General features: G+C 34.5%; 3 protein-coding genes across 6 annotated transcripts in view; 1 reads left to right on the top strand and 2 right to left on the bottom strand.

The window, feature by feature from the left end:
- LOC127855901 (bromodomain adjacent to zinc finger domain protein 2B-like) overlaps nt 1-21,402 on the top strand; it is a 364,850-nt gene that overhangs the window by 210,400 nt on the left and 133,048 nt on the right. The window lies entirely within an intron of this gene.
- Nucleotides 1-21,402, bottom strand: part of LOC127855902 (uncharacterized) — a 328,965-nt gene that overhangs the window by 190,434 nt on the left and 117,129 nt on the right. The window lies entirely within an intron of this gene.
- The window catches only part of LOC127855903 (uncharacterized), a 233,546-nt gene that overhangs the window by 190,434 nt on the left and 21,710 nt on the right, over nt 1-21,402 (bottom strand). The gene's annotated exons all lie outside the window — the stretch shown is intronic.

Raw genomic sequence — 21,402 nt, 5'->3', positions numbered from 1 at the left:
GTAAATTTAATTCTGTGAGGGTTTTTAATTACATAAATAATTGTCATTAATCCTCATTTCCAACAAATTTATTTGTCTTCTATGTTTTATCTGGTGCAGCAAATGGAAGCTTATTTAACCCTTTCCCCATCAGAACAAAAGAAACAAAATGAAAATGGCTTTTGCAATCAGAAAAGCCTGCAAGTAACACTCAGTCTGTTCAGGTTTTATGCTGTTTGCTACTCATCAGTATCTAAGGAAAGGTCTTAAATGTCTTAGTTGTTATGGGTTAATTAAGTGAGAATTATATTAATCTAAACCACTGTATTGTGTATAAATGACTATTAGGTATAGATTACACTTACAAAAGCCAGCCGATATACTTTAACTGAATGGGCAATACCAGGAAAGGAATGAAACCTGTAATAACAGTTTCGAAAGCTGCAACTGCTGAATATTAAGTCGATTTTAGTACATAGTGAATGGCATGTGTAAATTAAAAAAATAAGTTAAAAATTGTGATAACTAACATGATGACTAATATGTTTGTTTTGTGCAGCTATTTCACAAGCTAATTGAAAAATGCAGTTTAATAAGAACAGTGCTGGAGTTTTAGTGTGATTACCAAGCACATAGTCAACTTGATTCCTTTACGAAAACTAAAATAAACTAGTTTTGTAAAAATAGTGACTAAAATACCAATGCCCAACTTTGTCATGCGAATTGCAGCTTCAAAGGCACATAACTTAGAAATAAACGGATCACTGCTCATGAAAAAATTCTTACACTATATTAACTTCCTAGTGACGTTGATTTATTTACTATTTTCACTAGAATCGCTTGAGAAATGTGTAAGTGGTTTGCTCCTAAAACTTAGAAAATGTTATGCATCTGCCTTAATTGAATGGCAATTAACACTTAATGAAACAAGTGGATCTCAGGGCATAACAGTGTCCAGAATATCAACACTTCAGGGCTATTTAAATGTCAAGATTAAATTCCTCGCTAGAGGACTTTTGAAGTAGTTTACTCCACAAACATAAAAAATTATGCCACTGCCATACAAATAGCTAGGGCCAAGCTCACAAATTGTACAAACACATGTGTGAATCAATGCAAAGAATGACAATCCAACTGGCCGCCCATACCAGTCCAATATACTCCCAGTCAAAACTTTGTTTGTGTGGTATAACTGATACATTTATCATAAAATAATTTGGCCATTTAACGTTTAAGTATTTTGCCATTGATCATGATAGTATTTGGCCATTTATCATAATAGTATTTTGCAAATTATCATAATAGTATTTGGCCATTTAGCAAAATAGTATTGGGCCATTTATCTTAAAAGTATTTGGCCTTTTGTCATAAAAGTATTTGGCCTTTTATCATAATAGTATTCAGCTATTTCATCATAACAGTATTTGGCCATTTATCATTATTAAATTTGGTCATTGATCATAATAGTATTTGACCATTTATCACAATATTATTCGGCCTTTTATCATAATAGTATTTGATCATTTATTATAATAGTTTTTGGCGATTGATCATAATAGTAAACAAGAGCACCGCATCACGGGTGCCACGCCCGGCTGCGAAAGCTTGTCAGAATTTTTTCTTAGAGGTCACAGTGACCTTGACCCCCCCACAATGCCCCCCCCCACTGCGCCGCATTTAAATACAATTTCTATTTATCATTTGGCAGGTGTAGTAATTATCTCCCTTTAAAGGTTATTACTTCCCTTGAATTTTGTCAAATCAAACCGGGGGGGGGTCTCACAGTCAATTATGACCATGTCAGACCTCACTGACAACCAAGGCCTGTGGTTTAAAAGAGATCATAGCCAGAGTTGATCATGTATCTATGGACATAAGTCCACAAGTATGTAATGAACATTAAAGAAATTATAATTATATCATTTAAAAGAAAACGTTGACAAATCAATCATTTGGGTTATAAATAATCAAAATAATAAATCTGTACAGTAACTGTGAAAAGAACTTCAATTCTTGGTAAGGAAATAAATAATATGAGATTTATAAGTATATAAATTACTTCCCTTGAAAATAAATGTCTGTAACAAATCTCTATTTTTAGTAGCAAATAATTGTGTGACTAGATTCACCACAAAAATGTGCAGCTCCATGAGATACACATGCATGCCAAATATATAAAGTGGCTATGTTCCATATTGAATAATGTTCTCCCTTTTTAAAGCTTATTACTTCCCTTAAATCTGTATTTTTTACCGTAGACCGTAAAGGATGACCTTGACCTTTTAACACAATGTCTTTGTCAGAAACACAATGCTGCCTATACTGCGCCGCTTTGATTTATTTAACAAAAATATATACCTGGGCAGGTGAGATAACTATGTCCATTTAAAGCTTATTACTTCCCTTTACTTTGTTTTTTGCACCCTAGATCTTAAAGGATGATGTTCACCTTGAAATTATACCTCTCAAAATGTGCAGCTCCATGAGATACACATGCATGCCAAATATCAATGTGCTATCTTCAATATTTAAAAAGTTATGGCCAATGTTAAGGTTTTAGCACGACGCCTACGGCGGACGACAAGCTGGCTAGGACAATAGCTCAGGTTTTCTCCGAAAACAGCCTCACTTAAAATTAGGCCATTTATCTTACTATTTTTGGGCCTTTTATTATAAAAGTATTTGGCCATTAATCATAATAGTATTTAGCTACTTATCATAACAGTATTTGTCCATTTATCATTATAACATTTGGTCGTTGATGATTATATTATTTGACCATTTATCAAAATAGTATTCGGCCATTTATTATAATAGTATTAGACCATTTATCATTATAGTATTTGGCCATTTATCATAAAAGTATTTGGCCATTTATCATAATAGTATTTGGCCATTTATCATAATACTATTTGGCCATGTATCGTAATAGTAACGTAATAGTGTATGGCCATTTATCATAGTATTTGGCCATTTATCATAATAGTATTTGGTCATGGATCAGAATAGTATTTGGCCATTGATCATGATAGTATTTGGCCATTTATCATAATAGTTTTTGGCCATTGATCATAATAGTAGTTGGCCAATTATCACAATAGTCTTTAGTGATTATCATAATGGTATTTGGCCATTTTTCATAATATTATTTGACCATTTATCCTAATAGTATTGGGCCATTTATCATAACAGTATTTGGCCGAAATATCATGCTAGTATTAGGCCATTTATCATAACAGTATTTTCCATTTATCAGAATAGTATTTGGCCATTTATCGTAATAGTATTCGGCCATTTATCATAACAGTATTAGGCCATTTCTTAGTGCATAATTGTCTGGACCAGTTTCATACGTTTGAACTTTAAGAAAGACTACAGGTATTTAATCCAGAGATACAACACAGGAACTACCTAACAACTTTATATGGTTCAAACATTCACTTGTACTATAAATAGTATTAACTCTGTAATACTGACTCATAGGCATCAAGTAAATAAACAAAGAGGTATGTGACAATATGTATAACATGTATACTCCCTGAATGAATGTCAGCAAATTTGTAAAATGCAATACTTGTACTACAAAATTGCTCTATGCAATTTTTGTACAAGATATTATCACGAGATTTAGTTGCCATAACCACAAACAAGTACATCAATGAAAAAATAATATCAGTGTAGAGACAAATTGAAAAATACTGGTATGTATAAATAAAATAATAATATATGAAAATGTAAGCATGAATTCATATAAACAAATAAGAAAATATAACAGTTTACAATTGGTGCCAATAAAATATAACAAAATATTATACAGAGTTCAAATAACACAGTGTTTACATTCATTATTTTAATCCACTAACCCAAATAATTTTAAGTAAAACTGGTAATCATCATGTTAAATATTTGCTAGCCTGACCATCATAAGAACCTTGCTCTGGGAATACTTGGCTAATCAATGCATATAAAGTGGTCTAATAAATGCATATAAAGTGCCATCACAGGTTCGCCTGTACACTCTTAACACGATAATCATCACTCCACTTTAATTGCATTTTCATAAAAAGGAGGCCTCTTTTTAGGGATAACCAATTAAATCTTTCATTGAGGAAACGAATTCCGAAGGCCTTTGCAAACAGTTTGGATCCAGATGAGACGCCACAGAACGTGGCGTCTCATCTGGATCCAAACTGTTTGCTATTCTGATAGTATTCTTTGAAAAAAAAATCGAAGAAAATGCTAATTTTAGAAATGCAGCAGACGACATTTTAGCAGACGACAAATTTCCCAGCATGCAAAGGGTTAAGACGGAAAGAGATGTCCCTGATTAGCCTGTGCGCACTGCAAAGGCTATTCTGGGACGACACTTTACGGTCATGCATGAATCCCAGTTTTTCAAGAGCACGTCTCATTATGCACACATATCTGATTTCTACTGTTCTAGACCACATTAAATTTCGGTATCTGTTTGTCAGGGCAAAGACTGATAGGGTGAAAATTATCTCCACAAAGTCTTGAGCAATATTCCTAGGTTACAGACACATAAGCCCAGCCGTTGTGAGAAGTGTAGCTGCTAGCAAGACATAGCCGGTCTGGTAAAGCTGCTCAGTCGAGTAGCCCTTTCCTGTGTCCCATACCTGGAATTGAAGAACTACCACATTATGTTTCACTTGAAACACATTTATTTAAGCTTGATTGAAGTGAAAGTGACTAGTCGAAAGATTATTGAAACACTCAAGAGTCCCGAGTCTGTTTCCTGGGTAGAACCAGTACTTGGTGTCTTTGGGGTAGATCTAAGAAGGCTCCCACAATTGGGATCACACCCATGACCTCCCAGTTACTAGGCCGATACTTCCACATGGCGACCTCTTCTACCACATTGCACAAACCTACCCAAATTTGAACCACGGGAATCCTTTGTACGGATGAATTTCAGATCAAATTTTATAATGTTTAATCTTCATATATACAATTTTTGATACAACACCTGTAATTGTACTGGTCCCCGGGCTAGATCAGTTGAGTAAGAGATAATTGATACAGGAAGCTGAGAGTGTGAATTGCATCATGACATTATACATTTTGTTGGCATTAATGATAACCCATTCACACATAACTTATGTGACATGGCTGGGAATAAAACCCACGATCCAGTGATACTTTACTACCCCGGTATTGATTTTCTTTCTCGATTAATTTTTGCAACAATATCACTCATTTCATATGATACAATTAACGTACAAAAACTGGGTTTTGAAGACATAAAAATTATACAATTATGCTGTCATGTGATATTGCCAAAGAAACATATTTAATTATATTATAAAACAAGTATAACATTATATATTTATTATGTTTTATAGGTATAAAACAAGAATAAAAAAAATAAAGAAACAAGAGATGTGTTTGTCAGAAACACAATGCCCCCTAATGCGCCGCTTTGAAATATTATTTTTTTTTACTTTTGACCTTGAAGGATGAACTTGACCTTGAACTTCCACTACTCAAAATGAGCAGCTTCATGAGATACACATGCATGCCAGATATCAAGTTGATATCTTCAATATTGCAAAAGTTATGGCCAACTTTAAAGTGTTTTTTTTCGGACGAACGGACGGACTGACATACTGACTGACGGACAGTTCAACTGCTATATGCCACCCTACCGGGGGCATAAAAACAAGACATGTGTTAGTCAGAAACACAATGCCCCCTACTGCGCCGCTTTGAAATAAAATTTCTATTTATCATTTGGCAGGTATCGAAATCATCTCCCTTTAAAGCTTATTACTTCAGTTGGATTTGGTCCAATTCAACCGGGGGGGGGATCTTTAGACAGTCAAAAATGACCAAGTCAGACATCACTGACAACCAAGGCCTGTGGTTTATCGAAGAGATCATAGCCAGAGTTCATCATGTATCTATGGACATAAGTCCACAGGTATGTTATGAACCCTACCATTCACAAATTAGTACAGGAAAGAACGGATAATTATATCATTTAAAAAATAACCTTTGACAAATCCATCATTTCAGTTATAAATAATCAAAATAAACAAGGGCTGTTTGTAAAACATGCATGCCCCTCCATATGGGCTGTCCATTGTAGTGGCAGCCATTGTGTGAATACGTTTTTTGTCACTGTGAACTTGACCTTTAACCTAGTGACCTGAAAATCAATAGGGGTCATCTGTGAGTCATGATCAAAGTACCTATGAAGTGTCATGATCCTAGGCAAAAGCGTTCTTGAGTTATCATCCGGAAAACAATTTTACTGTTTCGGGTCACCGTGACCTTGACTTTTGACCTAGTGACCTGAAAATCAATATGCGTCATCTGCAAGTCATGATCAATGTACCTATGAAGTTTAATGATCCTAGGCGTAAGCGTTCTCGAGTTATCATCCGGAAACCATTAAACTATTTCGGGTCACCGTGACCTTGACCTTTAACCTAGTGACCTCAAAATCAATAGGGCTCATCTGCGAGTCATGATCAATCTACGCATGAAGTTTCGTGATCCTAGGCGTATGCGTTCTTGAGTTATCATCCGAAAACCATTTTACTATTTCGGATCACCGTGACCTTGACCTTTGACCTAATGACCTCAAAATCAATAGGGGTCATCTGCGAGTAATGATCAATCTACCTATGAAGTTTCATGATCCTAGGAATATGCGTTCTTGAGTTATCATCCGAAAATCATTTTACTTTTTAGGGTCACCGTTACCTTGACCTTTGACCTAGTGACCTCAAAATCAATAGGGGTTTTCTGCGAGTCATGATTAATCTACCTATGAAGTTTCATGATCCTTAGCCTATGAGTTCTTGAGTTATCATCTGGAAACCATTTTACTATTTTGCGTCACCGTGACCTTGACCTTTGACCTAGTGACCTCAAAATCAATAGGGGTCATCTGCGAGTCATGATCTATCTAACGATGGAGTTTCATGATCCTAGGCGCATGCGTTCTTGAGTTATCATCCGGGAACCATTTTACTATTTCAAGTCACCGTGACCTTGACCTTTGACCTAGTGACCTCAAAATCAATAGGGGTCATCTGTGAGTCATGATCAATCTACTTATGAAGTTTCATGATCCTATGCATATGCGTTCTTGAGTTATCATCCGGAAACCGTTTTGATATTTTGGGTCACCGTGACCTTGACCTTTGACCTAGTGACCTCATAATCAATATGGTTCATCTGCGAGTCATGATCTATCTAACAATGAAGTTTCATGGTCCTAGGCATATGCGTTCTTGAGTTATCATCCGGAAACCATTTTCCTATTTCGGGTTACCGTGACCTTGACATTTGACCTAGTGACCTCAAAATGAATAGGGGTCATCTGCGAGTTGTGATCAATCTACCCATGAAGTTTCATGATCCTAAGCGTATGCGTTCTTGAGTTATCATCCTGATACCATTTTACTATTCCGAGTCACCGTGACCTTGACCTTTGACCTAGTGACCTCAAAATCAATAGGGGTCATCTGCGAGTCGTGATCAATCTACCTATGAAGTTTCATGATCCTAGGCCCAAGCGTTCTCGAGTTATCATCCGAAAACTACCTGGTGGACCGATTGACAGACCGACCGACATGTGCAAAGCAATATACCCCCTCTTCTTTGAAGGGGGGCATAAAAATCTGTACAGTAACTGTGAAAAGAACTTAAATTCTTGTTAAGGAAATATGTAATCCGAAATTTATAATTATATAAATTACTTCCCTTGAAAATAATTGTCTCTAACAAATCCCTATTGTTAGTAGCAAATAATTAAAAGCCACTACTGTGACTGTAGATTCACCACTCAAAATGTGCAGCTCCGTGAGATACACATGCATGCCAACTATCAAGTTGGTATGTTCAATATTGAATAATTATCTTCCTTTAAAGCTTATTACTTCCCTTGGATTTGTATTTTTGACCTTGAAGGATGACCTTGAACTTTTACCACGATGTGTTTGTCAGAAACACAATGCCACCTACTGCGCCGCTTTGATTTATTTAACAAATATATATAATTTGGCAGGTCAGATAATTATGTCCATTTAAAGCTTATTACTTCCCTTGGATTTGTTTTTTTGACCCCGTGACCTAGTTTTTGACCCGGCAAGACCCATATTCGAACTTGACCTAGATATTGTCTAGATACAACTTCTGACCAAGTTTCGTAAAGATCTGATGAAAACTTTTTGAATTAGAGAGCGGAAACGAAAAGTGTGACAGACTGACAGACATACAGTGCAAAACTATATACCCCCTTTTCTTCGAAAGGGGGCATAAAAATCTAATCCACAACTGGGCTCGAACCACTGATCCTCGGAGTAAAAGTCAAGCGCTCAAACCACTCAGCCATCCGTACTTGCATAGCCGGAGATGTATTTTAATTACACTATTTATAAGCAATCTTCGTAATGTCACAAAATATAATAATAGATCTCTCCAAATTATTCAATCCTTTGGTGTTTGTAATTCCTTGTAATTGTCAATGTTTTTTTGTGTCAAATGATGCATATAATGGATATTTTAGATCATGGTAAATGTTCAGTATTACTATTTCCTTGCAAAAAATCATAATATAACTACAACGAAAATTTGTGAAACTGAAACATTTGTTTTTAAATTTTGTCAATTTTCCTCAACGTGAAAATGTCCATTTATAAGAACATTGATAAGATCTTCTGTTCTTCAAGTTTTAAACAGACTGATTTATTATGTTATTTGGGTTCCAGCAAATCTTTATTGCATGGATCAATCCAGGATTTAACAAGATATGTGTTTGTCAGAAACACTATGTCCCCTTTTGCGCCGCTTTGAAGCTATATATTTGACCTTTGACCTTGAAGGATGACATTGATTTTTCACCACTCAGAGTGTGCAGCTTCATGACATACACATGCATGCCAAATATCAAGTTGCTATCTTCAATATTGCAAAAGTATTCATTAAATGAGCGATTTTGAACAATATATTTGACTTTTTACCTTGAAAGATTAACCTTGACCTTTCACCACTCAAAATGTGCAGCTATATGAGATACAAATGCATGCCAAATATCAAGTTGCTATCTTGAATATTGCAAAAGTTATTGCAAATGTTAAAGTTGGGGCAAACAAACAAACAAACACACAAACCAACAGACAGGGCAAAAACAATATGTCCCCCACTATAGTGGTGGGGGACATAAAAAGGCAAGATGTTCTTTGCTGAAAGAGGCACTTACAATTTCCTCCTAAAAAAATATCATATCTTTCTTCCTTAATTATAAAGCATAATTCACTCCCTTCGTGCAAAGATGTACCAGGTGATATTAAAATTTAATGTCACATGGTACCTTTTTCGGGTGATATTTTATTTAAAACAAATAAGGGTACTAACTTCCCAATGTACTCACAAAATGTCTTATGCTGGCCCAAAAATGGAAACTGAAGCAGAAAGCCAGGTTCAGCTTGGCAAATGTAACCGCACTCTGAACTAATGGACCAGAGTTCTGTAGAAGTGCATAATAACCCGCGAAATCGTTTGTGCCGAACAGGTAGATCATGGGCGCAGCAAAGAAAGCTGAAAATGGCATAAAAGACATTGAAATGTTAGGAATATTGATCATGTCTGATAGATACATAAACTGATTTTCAAAAACATAATAAACAAGAACTGCTTTAAAGTGAGTTTGTGAAACACAATGCCCCCACAGAGCTTTGAAGCAGCAGCACAGCTACCGGTATTTACATATAATATGAGAAAATTGTCCAAGGCCCATAACTTCGCAAACAAGAGCACCGCATAACGGGTGCCACGCTCGGCTGCGAAAACTTGTCAGAATTTTTTTTTTAGAGGTCACAGTGACCTTGACCTTTGACCTAGTGACCCAAAAACGGGTGTGGCGTGTAGAACTCATCAAGGTGCATCTACATATGAAGTTTCAAAGTTGTAGGTGGAAGGACTTTGATTTTAGAGCCTATGTTCAAAACCTTTACAAACCTTGACACGGATGGCGGACACAACGAGCTGGCTATGACAATACCTCGGGTTTTCTCCGAAAACAGCCGAGCTAAAAATCAATGGACTGGAACAAAACTCACACTGCATCTTTAAGTCATGTAAGTGGACTTGTAAACCTAAAATTAGCTAAATATCTGAAAGTGTTTGTAAAAAAACTTCTGAAAACAGTTATTAAAAAATAAAATTTCTTAAGTCAAAGGCCCATTACGTTGCCAAAAATCCAAACCTTTTTGGGTGGAAGTTACGGGTTTCACAAATGAAGCTCTTGGTCTTGGACAACAAACCAAAATATTTCGCTTGTCTTTGAACAAAATTCATTCTTCAGGACAAGCTGATATGTTGTATTTTCGTGCCCTGTTGCAGTGCCTTGTCCCTTCTTAGAAAATTCCATTTTTCACAAATTTCAGAGGTTCGCAACAAATATATAGAAATTTGCAACTTAAGTTTTCACAATTTTAAACTTTGTGACTCAATCTTTTACAAGTTTGAAAAGTTTGTGAATCATTTTGTACTACCAGTAATTAATGGGCCAAAGCCGCTTTACAAAAACCAGAAAAAAGCCCTGTCTAGGTACGATGACCACTTATCAAACTCACATGTATTAGGAATAAGGAACTAATCCGATTTGCCTACATGAGAAGTGTATTTACTAACCTCTGCACCTACCAATCATACACATGTTAGTAGTTACTTATCAAAATTTCATAACATGAATTATAACCAGAATTTTGTAAGTTTTGGGACAATTTTAATTAAGTGGGTTTGATCCTTGCTTGTGTGAGTTCAATATATCTTCTTTGATGACACAAAGTGCTGGTTCTACCTGGGACAATAAATATCTCAAGAGCCTCTAGCACAATTTTACACTTTGAACGCTGAGCATGTTAACTTGACTTAAAGTTCTGGTTCCACCCAAAATCTTAAATATCTCATGAGACTCCAGCACAATTTTACACTTTGAACGCTAAGTATATTTACTTGACTCAGAGTTCTGGTTCTACCCTGGGCATTAAATATCTCAAGAGACTTCAGCACAATTTTACACTTTGAACACCAAGTATGTTTACTTGACTCAAATTGCTGGTTCTACCCAAAATATTAAATATCTTAAGAGCCTGAAGCACAATTTTACAAGTTGAACGCAGAAAATATTTTCTATTAACTAAATTGTAATTGTTAACTACAAACCTCCTGTGACGATACTGGCTGTGATTCTATTTGATATCGACAACATCATATGGATATGATATCTGAAAACAAATAGTTACAGGGTTAAAATGAATGTTAAGAAAATATAACAGCATGTCAAAAAGGATGTATGAGAGTAAAATTATAATTACTTTACTTTTTATGTGGTGTTACTAACTTTCTTAGTTAATTTTAACAAAATCAGTTATACTTTTTGTAAGCAGATAAAGAACTTTGTCAATTTTGGGGAATAATCTATGTTTTGCCCAAATTTGCAGCAAAGATTTATATTAAATGTATTATTTTTAAGTGGCTCAGTCTTTTTACACTCAAATTGTCTACAACAAATACACACTTGTTTTATCAGAGTCTACCACTATTAAATTGTTAAATTATTTCTGTAAACAAAATTTTGTAAAAGCTTCAAACTTGACAAAACCTGCCATTTCTTACTTGTATATACTAAGATGTGGTGAAAGTGGTCTGTTTCTTTGACTGTTTTTCTTCCAATACTTGTCCATCTTCGTCCCAGCTTTCTCAGCTGATGTGGATGCTGATGTACAGGGAACCACACTGAAAATTGTTGTCACATTTCAAATTGCCTTCTTTAAACAAGCATTGATCTGGGTAAAATAGGCTTGAGCATAAAGTGTTGTCCAGGATTAGACACCACTCTCTGGTTTTATTGTATTTTTTTATTAAAGGAAATCTCATGTTAACAAAAATCATGTCTAGGCACACATGTGATTTACGAAAAAAGAAAAGTTTTAAAGTACTGTATTTTTTTACAAGTATTAGTTTATATTGATTAAAATACCACGGCTGGTATATTATATTACTTGAAACAAGAAATATCTTAAAAAAGATATACGGTGTTGATGTTTTAATGTTTTGCAACCAGTGAAAGGAGATGGAATGAAGAGACCATGTATTTTAATGAAGGTAGTGAGTGATAATATATTTTAATGTCTTAACAAATAAAATGAAGAACAAGAAGAGGTGAATTTGTATGTTTTATTGACAATAAGTATTGTAATGACTAAGTTTTAATAGTTGAACGGGTAGTACATTAGTTTCAGTAGGAAAAGAAAACATATTCGCCACTGAAAAACAATGAACATGATGTTGGAAATATAAAAAAAAATAATGTGTTATAATGTGTACAGATGTTAGTAGAATGTAAACATAATAGACTCAATATTGCAAGCATCATAGTGATATGATTTTTGTGCAGAAAAACAGAATTTTATATAAAAAAAATTAACAAAACAAAGTACAAAGAAACATATTTACACTAATAAACGCAAATATGGATTATAATGAATCAAAGACAGATACATTTCCAACACCTATATATTTCCTTTGTATTGCCGGCTACCGCTCCCAAACCCCCGGTGTGTCGATAGTGGCAAACAACTGCTTACGGGTAAAGTGCAATCTAGCCTGTAATTGTAGTGTGGCCGCTTAGGCATGTGAACAATAGATTATAGATTCTTTTAATTGTACAGACATGTGATTAATGCTATACTGCTTCGTAAACTAAGGAGAAACGTTTCAATGTAATGTTTAGAGGATGTTTTGTATCATGACAGTTTTTAATTTACTGCAATTTACATGTAATTTACAATATATTCATATTTCAGTTCAAATGATATGCATCCAATGTTTTAGTATAGGAACCAGACTACCAATGTTTACGGTGATTTTTGTATTATTAGCCAATGCACAATTCGGATTTATTTATTTTGGACCTATCATGAATGAAGGTCATCTAAGGTCAAAGTTGACGTTAAACAGCTATGCCGAAAATGTTGTTAAATTTTCATGTTTTCAGTATATTAGGTAATAAATTTTACTGGGTACCAGGTAACTACGGTACTATAAATAACGCAAGTAGATTGATCAATATCGTTACATGGCAAACCCAGGAATGCAAATTGTGCATTGGTATTGAATTGTATTTTATATATAAAATGATCCATCTACTTGCGTTATTTGTAGTGTATATCATTATGTCACATAATTTCGCGAAATACTTTCGATTTCACATCGTGAAATTTTATTACAGAATATACTGAAAATATGAACTTTTTTCAAGTAAGGTAATATACCAATTGTGATATTTTAAGCAAAATAAACTAATAATTGTAAAAAAATACCAAGTTATGATGCAACTTATTCATCATAATTTTGATATAAAAGGCTTCCGAGTTGCAAATTGTATTTGTTGAATTTAAATTGCTCACCATTTTTGAAGGCACGCCAACCTTCCAAACAGCTGTTGGTTATTTAGTCCAAGCCTGAAAATCAACATTATAAAATCAGAAACAAGACAACTTCTAACTTCTAAGTTCTAAATTGTAATGTCGTGTTGACATGACCTCCAACCAAAGTTACATAACGGGTATTTACTATTAATTTTACATTTTGATTCGCAGTTCTTATAACTGAGATTAAGAAACTGTTGTTTTAAAGTTTTTGCACATTTGTTAACATTTGTTCATTTAATATCAAGACATGTTTAAGGATTAATAAACATTACCTCAACGCCGATGACATTGCTGTTATGTTGACAGAGCGCACTTTCAGGTTACAAAACAGTAAAAGATTGCGAAAAAAAGGTTACATTCCACTATAAAATGGCATAAAAAAGGTGCAAAACCAGTCAATTTTTTATACGAGTGGAGTTCTTTCTTGCCAATCTCATGACTTGCCTTTGTGTTGTTTAAATCGATAAAGCTTAAAATGCCCTGGAAGAAAATGTATCGTTTAAGGTCTCTATGTTCAAAATAGTGCATGTTTAGACGTAAAAGTTGGCTTGTGTAAGGAAAATATGTGGCATATTGTGATATTGAGACCCGGCTTGAATAAATGTGATTACGTTCGCCCTTGCTTCGTGTTCCCCCTTTTAATGCACACCTCGTAAGGCTTATTGGGATTACAGCCCCAAAAAGCAGAAAGGTTGACACAATCAACGCCCTTTTGTTAAAAAGGCCGCTAATCTTACATCTTTGAACATCTATATTCATTATACGCAATATACTACAGGGAAAATGGACCCGAGCGAACACGTAAAGAGGGTGAACTATGTGTGCGATATTAAATCAGAAAACCGGGAACCGTCAAGTTTGAAAAGCAGACGGCATGGTATGTGCAATGGTTTTAAAACTAGAACACGGTCGTCAAATGTACCACCAACTGATAGTTATACATCGGAGCGAGATACACATTTGTAACGATGCTCAGGTATGTCGAGGCAGCTGCCGCGACTTGAATTTTCGTACCAACAGCAAAATATTCGTTGTCAGACAATCGATTGTCAGGTAAATGCCAGTTGCTGCATAATGAAATTATTTACTGCAACTGCAGGAAACGTTTAAAAAAAGCATTATACCATCTTCGTCGGTTGTTTAAATTTGACCATGTTCCGTATGCAAAGCAAAGCGTGCCTTCTACTTCATTTGCGATACTGAATATAGAAGTGCCATATGTTCTCAGAAACGTGTTGCATATTAATTATTGCCCTTCAGTTCTAGTTTACGCAAATGTAGCTTTTATTCACTACTACATGTAGTTTGGGACGTCAATTAAACCGAAGTTTTAGAAAGAAGAGGAATTTCGGAGTTGACTTCAAAGTCTGTTCAACGCCGTCAGTAAAGCTCAATCGGTCGTTGTCGGCTTAGGTACTACTTACCGTATAGCAGCTACGTCTCTGCTTAAAAGTATCCCGTGTATCCTTAGGTTTAAAATAATGTACCACGGTTACGGAAAATATGCTTAAAGGCAACCGACTATACTCCTGGGTACTTTTTGGTATATTTTGCGTGTTCCCGTGGCGTCTTTTGTCGCAATTCCCCATACGAACGCATTATGAATCATATTCCGATTCTTTGTGTGTGTGTGGGGGGGGGGGTAACAATGATTAGTTTAAAACTAATAAATAGCACATAACTCATACATACATTTTAACGAAAAGAAGGCAGTACAATTAATTGGTAGTTTTTATAAAGATATGATATACATACACTTTATTAGGTATGTAACGTATTTATTGTTACTGAAGCTCAAGGCGAGCACAATTCTTTTACAGAGGCATGCTCCCGCACCCATATAGTGCCTTTGCTAAAACTTGCCTCTTGCTACGCCAGAAATTTATATGCATTTCATCGCAATTTTTCCGTTTCTCTGGCCAAACGCCAAGTATTTACATGACGTACGTGCGAACGAACGCTTCTCTTTTAGAGTCTCGATTATTTTCATTTTGTGTACAAAAAAGTGTTAAGATTATTTAGATAATTAAGGGGAGAATAATTCTACGTGTTTAAAAAAACTTATGGGCAGCAGTTATACACATTCGAGTGGTTCGTTTGATCATGGATAAAGATAAAAACAAACAGTGTGAAATGTTATTTTTGCGGGAAAATTCGTGCAAAAATTTTCAGCCGACTAAAGGTTGTATTCAGGGCTAAAGCTAACTAACTATATGTGCTTGTTTATCACTCGGGCTGTAGACCGCTGGGTACTAATACTATAGCAAAATTACTTCATCGATTTTATATCCCTCGTCGAAAGGCGTATGAATATATAAATGTTAGGTGAAACTCCATCCGTGCGTGAGTGCGCCGTCCGTCACACAACCTGGACCCTTTTAGATTTTAGTAAACTCTGTTAAAGTGATATTATGGGAATTTTTCACTGTTGAATTGAGATGAAAAGAATTAACAGGTCAAAAGAGTAAGTAAAAATGTGGTAACTGACCAATTATCCGCAACTCATCTTGCTACCAGTTGTTTATAAAAAAAATATATTTTATATTCGATATTTTACGTGACTCACCCAGTCCTGTAAGCCGAAATGATCCGTAAAACAAAACTGTGTCTTTGTGACGTATAAAAGAATCTGCACTAAAACTAAATTAAGGTTCACATTGTACATGCGTGATCAGTTGTCAAACGAAAGTACGGTTGATATTCAAATGCATTATTTCTTCTTTCCGGGATATTGTTTTAGTATGCTGATGCTTGCATTAACAAATATAAGTGTATATGAAGTGAAAACACCAAATATAAACGAAGGTTGCTATAGAAACCTATAAACTGTCAGATGCCCATAATTTCGCTTTAACGTTAGAATTGAAAACTGTATGACGTTTAGTGTTCTGTAACCGAAATTATTTTTTCGCTATTTGTTATTCTCTCCGGTCAGAGCAGGTTTGCGGTGGATTCAATATTAACGACGGCGACTTGTGATTGGTCGGTCTTTATGTTACTGGCAATGTGATTGGCTGAATGATTGTTACTTAGCATCAACAGAAATAGTTTACATTCGCGATATCGAATTGCCGTGTGTTGATAATGAAGTGTGTTAATAATCAAGTGCAATTATTTTAAAAGCTCAACAAACGGTATCCTGTTCCTACCTATCCGATGCCATTATTTCAAAAGGATTTTACAATTTAATAGGTAATATATCTGCCATATTCATTTTGATTCACTTGAGGTACTAATTCGTCCTCAGACCACGTCGTACTTGCATGTTGAACTTTCAGTTCATTGTACCTCATCTTAAATGAAATTTTCATTTCATTTGTATGGTTAGGTTTAACATTTATTTTTATAAATAGTTACGAAACGTTCCATGTATATTTGTCACATGGGCATATATTTGTAAATGATTGCCTTAGCAAAATAAGTTTTTTCTTTATTGTCATTTTGCAAAAACTATGAAGTCACTTTCAGATACTTCCATTGCTTGTTTTGGATAATAACTTGGTCCAGCAGTGTATGATGTTCAAATAAATATTCAGAAATTGAGTTTGCATGAAAACAATATTTATCAGCTGTTTTGTATCGCACCTCACCAGGGCAACAGATAAGATTTTATGTAAATTATTTTTCACTGCAAGCTTTTTGAAACAAAGTTTTTCCCTCAAGTCAATTTGTCGAAAAATTGTTTACATTTGATTAAAAACTAAACTTTATTTCTGGATGAGATGAGCTTTTTGATTGTCGGTTACACTTAAGGTGCATTTGCAAGCCTCTCTCCATGTAAGACAAGCCAGGGGAATTCCTTTTTCCATGTGGTTTATTGTTTTTCAGACACTGAATCGCCGCGGTGTTTTGCACTGAATTGTTCCTTTACTATCGCAACATGTGATATTAATTCCGATAAAACACTCTTTACAACGTCTTTACCAGACGGTTTGTTTCGCGTTACAAATTGAAACATATTAGACCCGCACGCCACTAATGAAATTTTCTTAGCACGTCCGTGTTTAGCACTAGATGCCAACATTTTTGCGTACTTTTTTTGACGGGAGAATTTTTTTATGTAGACATCATTCATAAAAACGTTTCACTAAATATTAACCGCACTGAAGGTTACAATATACTAATTCAAATCAAACACAGTACTGAGGGAATCGGTATAATAAAACGACAAAGAATCGATTGCAATTAATTTTCCAATTTCATAATTTTTTATTGTACGATCGATTTTTTATTTCAATTCGTTTTCTGTCAAATACAAATCGTCAAAACGATAAAACGATCTGTTGCCCTGCCTCACTTAGGTCACTGTTAGTCTTAAATAATGTCCAGCAAAATGACATGTGTTCTGCGTCCAGCGTCTTGAGGCATGCAGTATGTGCCTTCAAATTTTAGCTTGTTACCACTCTATAGGCAACATTTTTCATCCAATATTGATGAAACTTGGTCATAATGTTTATCAGGACAATATCTAGGACAGGTTTTAATTCTTGGTTACTTGTGTCCCAATCTAGTTCACCTGGTCAAATCTTTAAAAACCTAGAGGTCATAAGTTCCAAACTTTGTTCTGCTCAACAACCAGGTACATTAGTCTAAGGTCAATGTCACACTTAAAATGTTTATCACTTGTTGATGTAAAAAAAGACCATCGACATCTGTCATCATGATTTTTCTGAGTTTCAGATTAGTTTTCTCCTTTCATCATTGCTTAGCTTGAAAATTAGTAATTATTAAGAGTGAAACTGCTTCAAGTGGGAGCAGCAAATTAACCATTTTCGTACAATTCCGGTGATTTTAGCAGAATGTGTCATATTTCCCCAATGTTTATTAACAATAAATCAATACCATTTTTTGTATTAAACCCAAAAGCAGGTTTTAATTTGAAGATATTTTAAGCTCAACTGCTTAAATGGTCTTTTGAAAATATTTGTTGTGGTTAAATATTGATTCTGCAGTGTTTCCATATCTTAATATTTCTAAAGTTGTAAGTGACTTTGGACAGGTTGAGATCTGGCCCTATCTTTCTCTCTTATCTGTAATTGACATTTGCTGCTCATCATTATGGCAATATCTTTGAACAGTTTCAAGTAGCCTGTTTGACTTTCTGGCTGAAGTTTAAGGAGTCTCTTTGTTAAAGATTGTACACTTACATGGTAAAATATGTAAAGCCGTCTAAGATGAATTGACCTATTTTCTATGGGCATCATCTTTAAACATTGATTCGTTCTAAACACTCTATAAACGTTTTATGTTCTTGAACACTATCAATGTTCTTAATGTTCTTACTATATTTTTCAACATTCATGTAAAGCTCACATTCATATTTGAATCCTTTTACAGTACATGTACCTTAACTAGTGATGTGGTTAAGAAAATACAGAGAAAAAACATATTTTTGGTACAACTTAAAGGGATCTTTTCACGCTTTGGTAAATTGACAAAATTGAAAAAAGTTGTTTCAGATTCGTAAGTTTTCGTTTTAGTTATGATATTTGTGAGGAAACAGTAATACTGAACATTAACCATGCTCTAATATAGCCATTATATGCATCTTTTTGACGATTTTAAAACCTAAAAATTATAAAGCGTTGCAACGCGAAACGATTGAATAATTTGGAGAGTTCTGTTTTTGTCGTTAAATTTTTTGAAACTATGAAGATTGCTTATATGAGGTATAAAATACGTTAAGAATGCGTACTCGTCGGAATAGCTCAGTAGGCTAAAGCGTTTTTATTTCAGGACTCTGGCAGGACTCCAGGGGTCACTGGTTCGAAACCTGCTCCGGACAATGTTCTTTTCCTTTTTTTAATTTTTTTCTTGATTTTTTACTGGAGCTTTTATGATCCAATGTTTACATTTATCAATATAAAGCATTTAATGAATAAGTTAAAAAAATGCCAAAATCTGTGAAAAGGCCCCTTTAAAGGTACATGTACTTGTTCATAGTTTGGCAAAATATCAATTTTCAAAAAAAAAGTCATATATTAAAAAATAATGTATGCATTATATTCAAAGAACCAAATAACACAAAATAACACTATTGACTAAAAAATTTCTTACAAGATTGTTCATCAAATGAAATTGTAGAATTGATAATTTAGCAAAAAGTGTATTACTAACATAGAGTTTTAACTAAGTTACAGATCATTCAAAAGCCTTCAGGATTTGGCGGTAAAGAGTTGACTTTTGCTTATAGAGGCCCTATGTTTGATCCCCAGGGCTGGAACATTTTTCTTATTTTTTTTCTTGCAATTTTAAGTATTTAAAACTATAGTATTACAGTTTGGTTCCTAAAGTAATTAAAGACATTATTAAAAAATATCAAAGCCTGTCAGTGTTTTTTTTGACATTCAAAATCGGTTCCGGTAACCGGACCCATTTCCAATGGAAAAAAAGTATAATAATATTTTTCCCAAATGGGAGCTAAAAATTTCCAATCGAAGGTTTCCAAAAAAATTTTTTTAGATCTCAATATTTTGTTCATCTCCCATCAGTGTTTTTTTTCAGTTTTGGGGGAAGGGGGTCGGGTCCCCTAACGGGGGAAAATTTGCGCTTAAAAGGGGAAAAGGGGGAAACTTAAATGCTTAGCAAGTAACAGTACAAAATCAAGTTTTAACACTATAATTCACCATACATAGAGAGAAAAAAATTATTCCAAAATATATACGGCAAAACAACATTTTTTTTTTCCAATATACACATTGTAACGTAGCAATCTCGTATGCTATTGTGTGTAAATGCTCTTGCAACAATTGGCCTTTGATAATACTATAGCATATAATACACCGATCAAGTTTGTATGCCTTTTCAATGTTGAAGTTTGTACAGGCAATATATTTCTACCCAAATCGTCCTCATTCTGTCCCTAGTTGTGATTAAACCATTTTTGAGAACATCTAAAATGCATGATTTAAAAAGAATTCTGTGTTTCAACTACCATATAGAATACGTCTTTGATTAAAGTTAAAACAACAGTTTAGGAAAATTGTAGCAAATAAATTCCTAACGAAAGACGTATTTAAATGAGGTATTGATTAAAATTGAATAACACATCCGAGAGGTGAATTTTTCTAATATTCGGGTAAATATATACTCTAGAGATGGGGGAATGGGGCTGAATAACGCCGAATATTTCATCCAAAAAAAAACACTGCCCATCCATATAAGATCAACCTTAGTAAATATAATACTGGACACACTTGTATCCTCAATTTTGAAGCAGTTGTTAGCAAAACAACAACAACACTAATTTCCCAATTTTAGTCAAAACGATGCAAATTTTCCCAATCCAAACAATTTTCTTTAAACCTTTCCTATTTGGTACGAGGCAGCTTGTTTCAGGGCTGTCGGCCTGTCAGGCTATAGCATGACCACTTTTTGACCAAAAAAAAAAGAGAAAATAAGGCTGAGCTAGAAGATGAATTGCTTAATCTCCTCTGGATCAGACATATTTTATCATGCTTCCTTATTTAAAAAAAATGCCAATTTTCAATACAACACTGATGCTGTGGCAAAAGTGATAAAATCCCGGTATTTCTATCCGTTTTCTAACTTCGTTGTGTTCCGATGGTTCAAACGAGCCACCGTACACTCCATTTTTCCTGGATGTTTATTCCGTAAAATGCTGACGAATTTTGTTCTAAGAAACAAGGAAAGACATCAGAGTGAGTAAAATAATAACCATCGCTATGTTGCAATAATAAAAATACACGATAAATGCTATATGCCCTTCGTTCACATATTGAAGGCAATGAATAGTCCAAGAAACTCTTACTTGTAGCTGAACCTAAGAAATGCAATATTGTACCGTAACTAGGACGGTAATGCTTGTGCAGATATTGATTTCTGCCTGACGTTCATTTGAAGGTATTAGATAGATCATCTTGTATCAAAATCCTTTGACAATATCTCTTCAAATTAAAAAAAAAAAGGAAAAAGGGCTATATCATGGTGTCCC

Source organism: Dreissena polymorpha, chromosome 13 (genome assembly GCF_020536995.1).
Source record: "Dreissena polymorpha isolate Duluth1 chromosome 13, UMN_Dpol_1.0, whole genome shotgun sequence".
Taxonomy (NCBI): Eukaryota; Metazoa; Mollusca; class Bivalvia; order Myida; family Dreissenidae; genus Dreissena; species Dreissena polymorpha.
The sequence above is the reverse complement of the archived record's forward strand: the minus strand, read 5'-3'. Positions and strand labels throughout refer to the sequence as shown.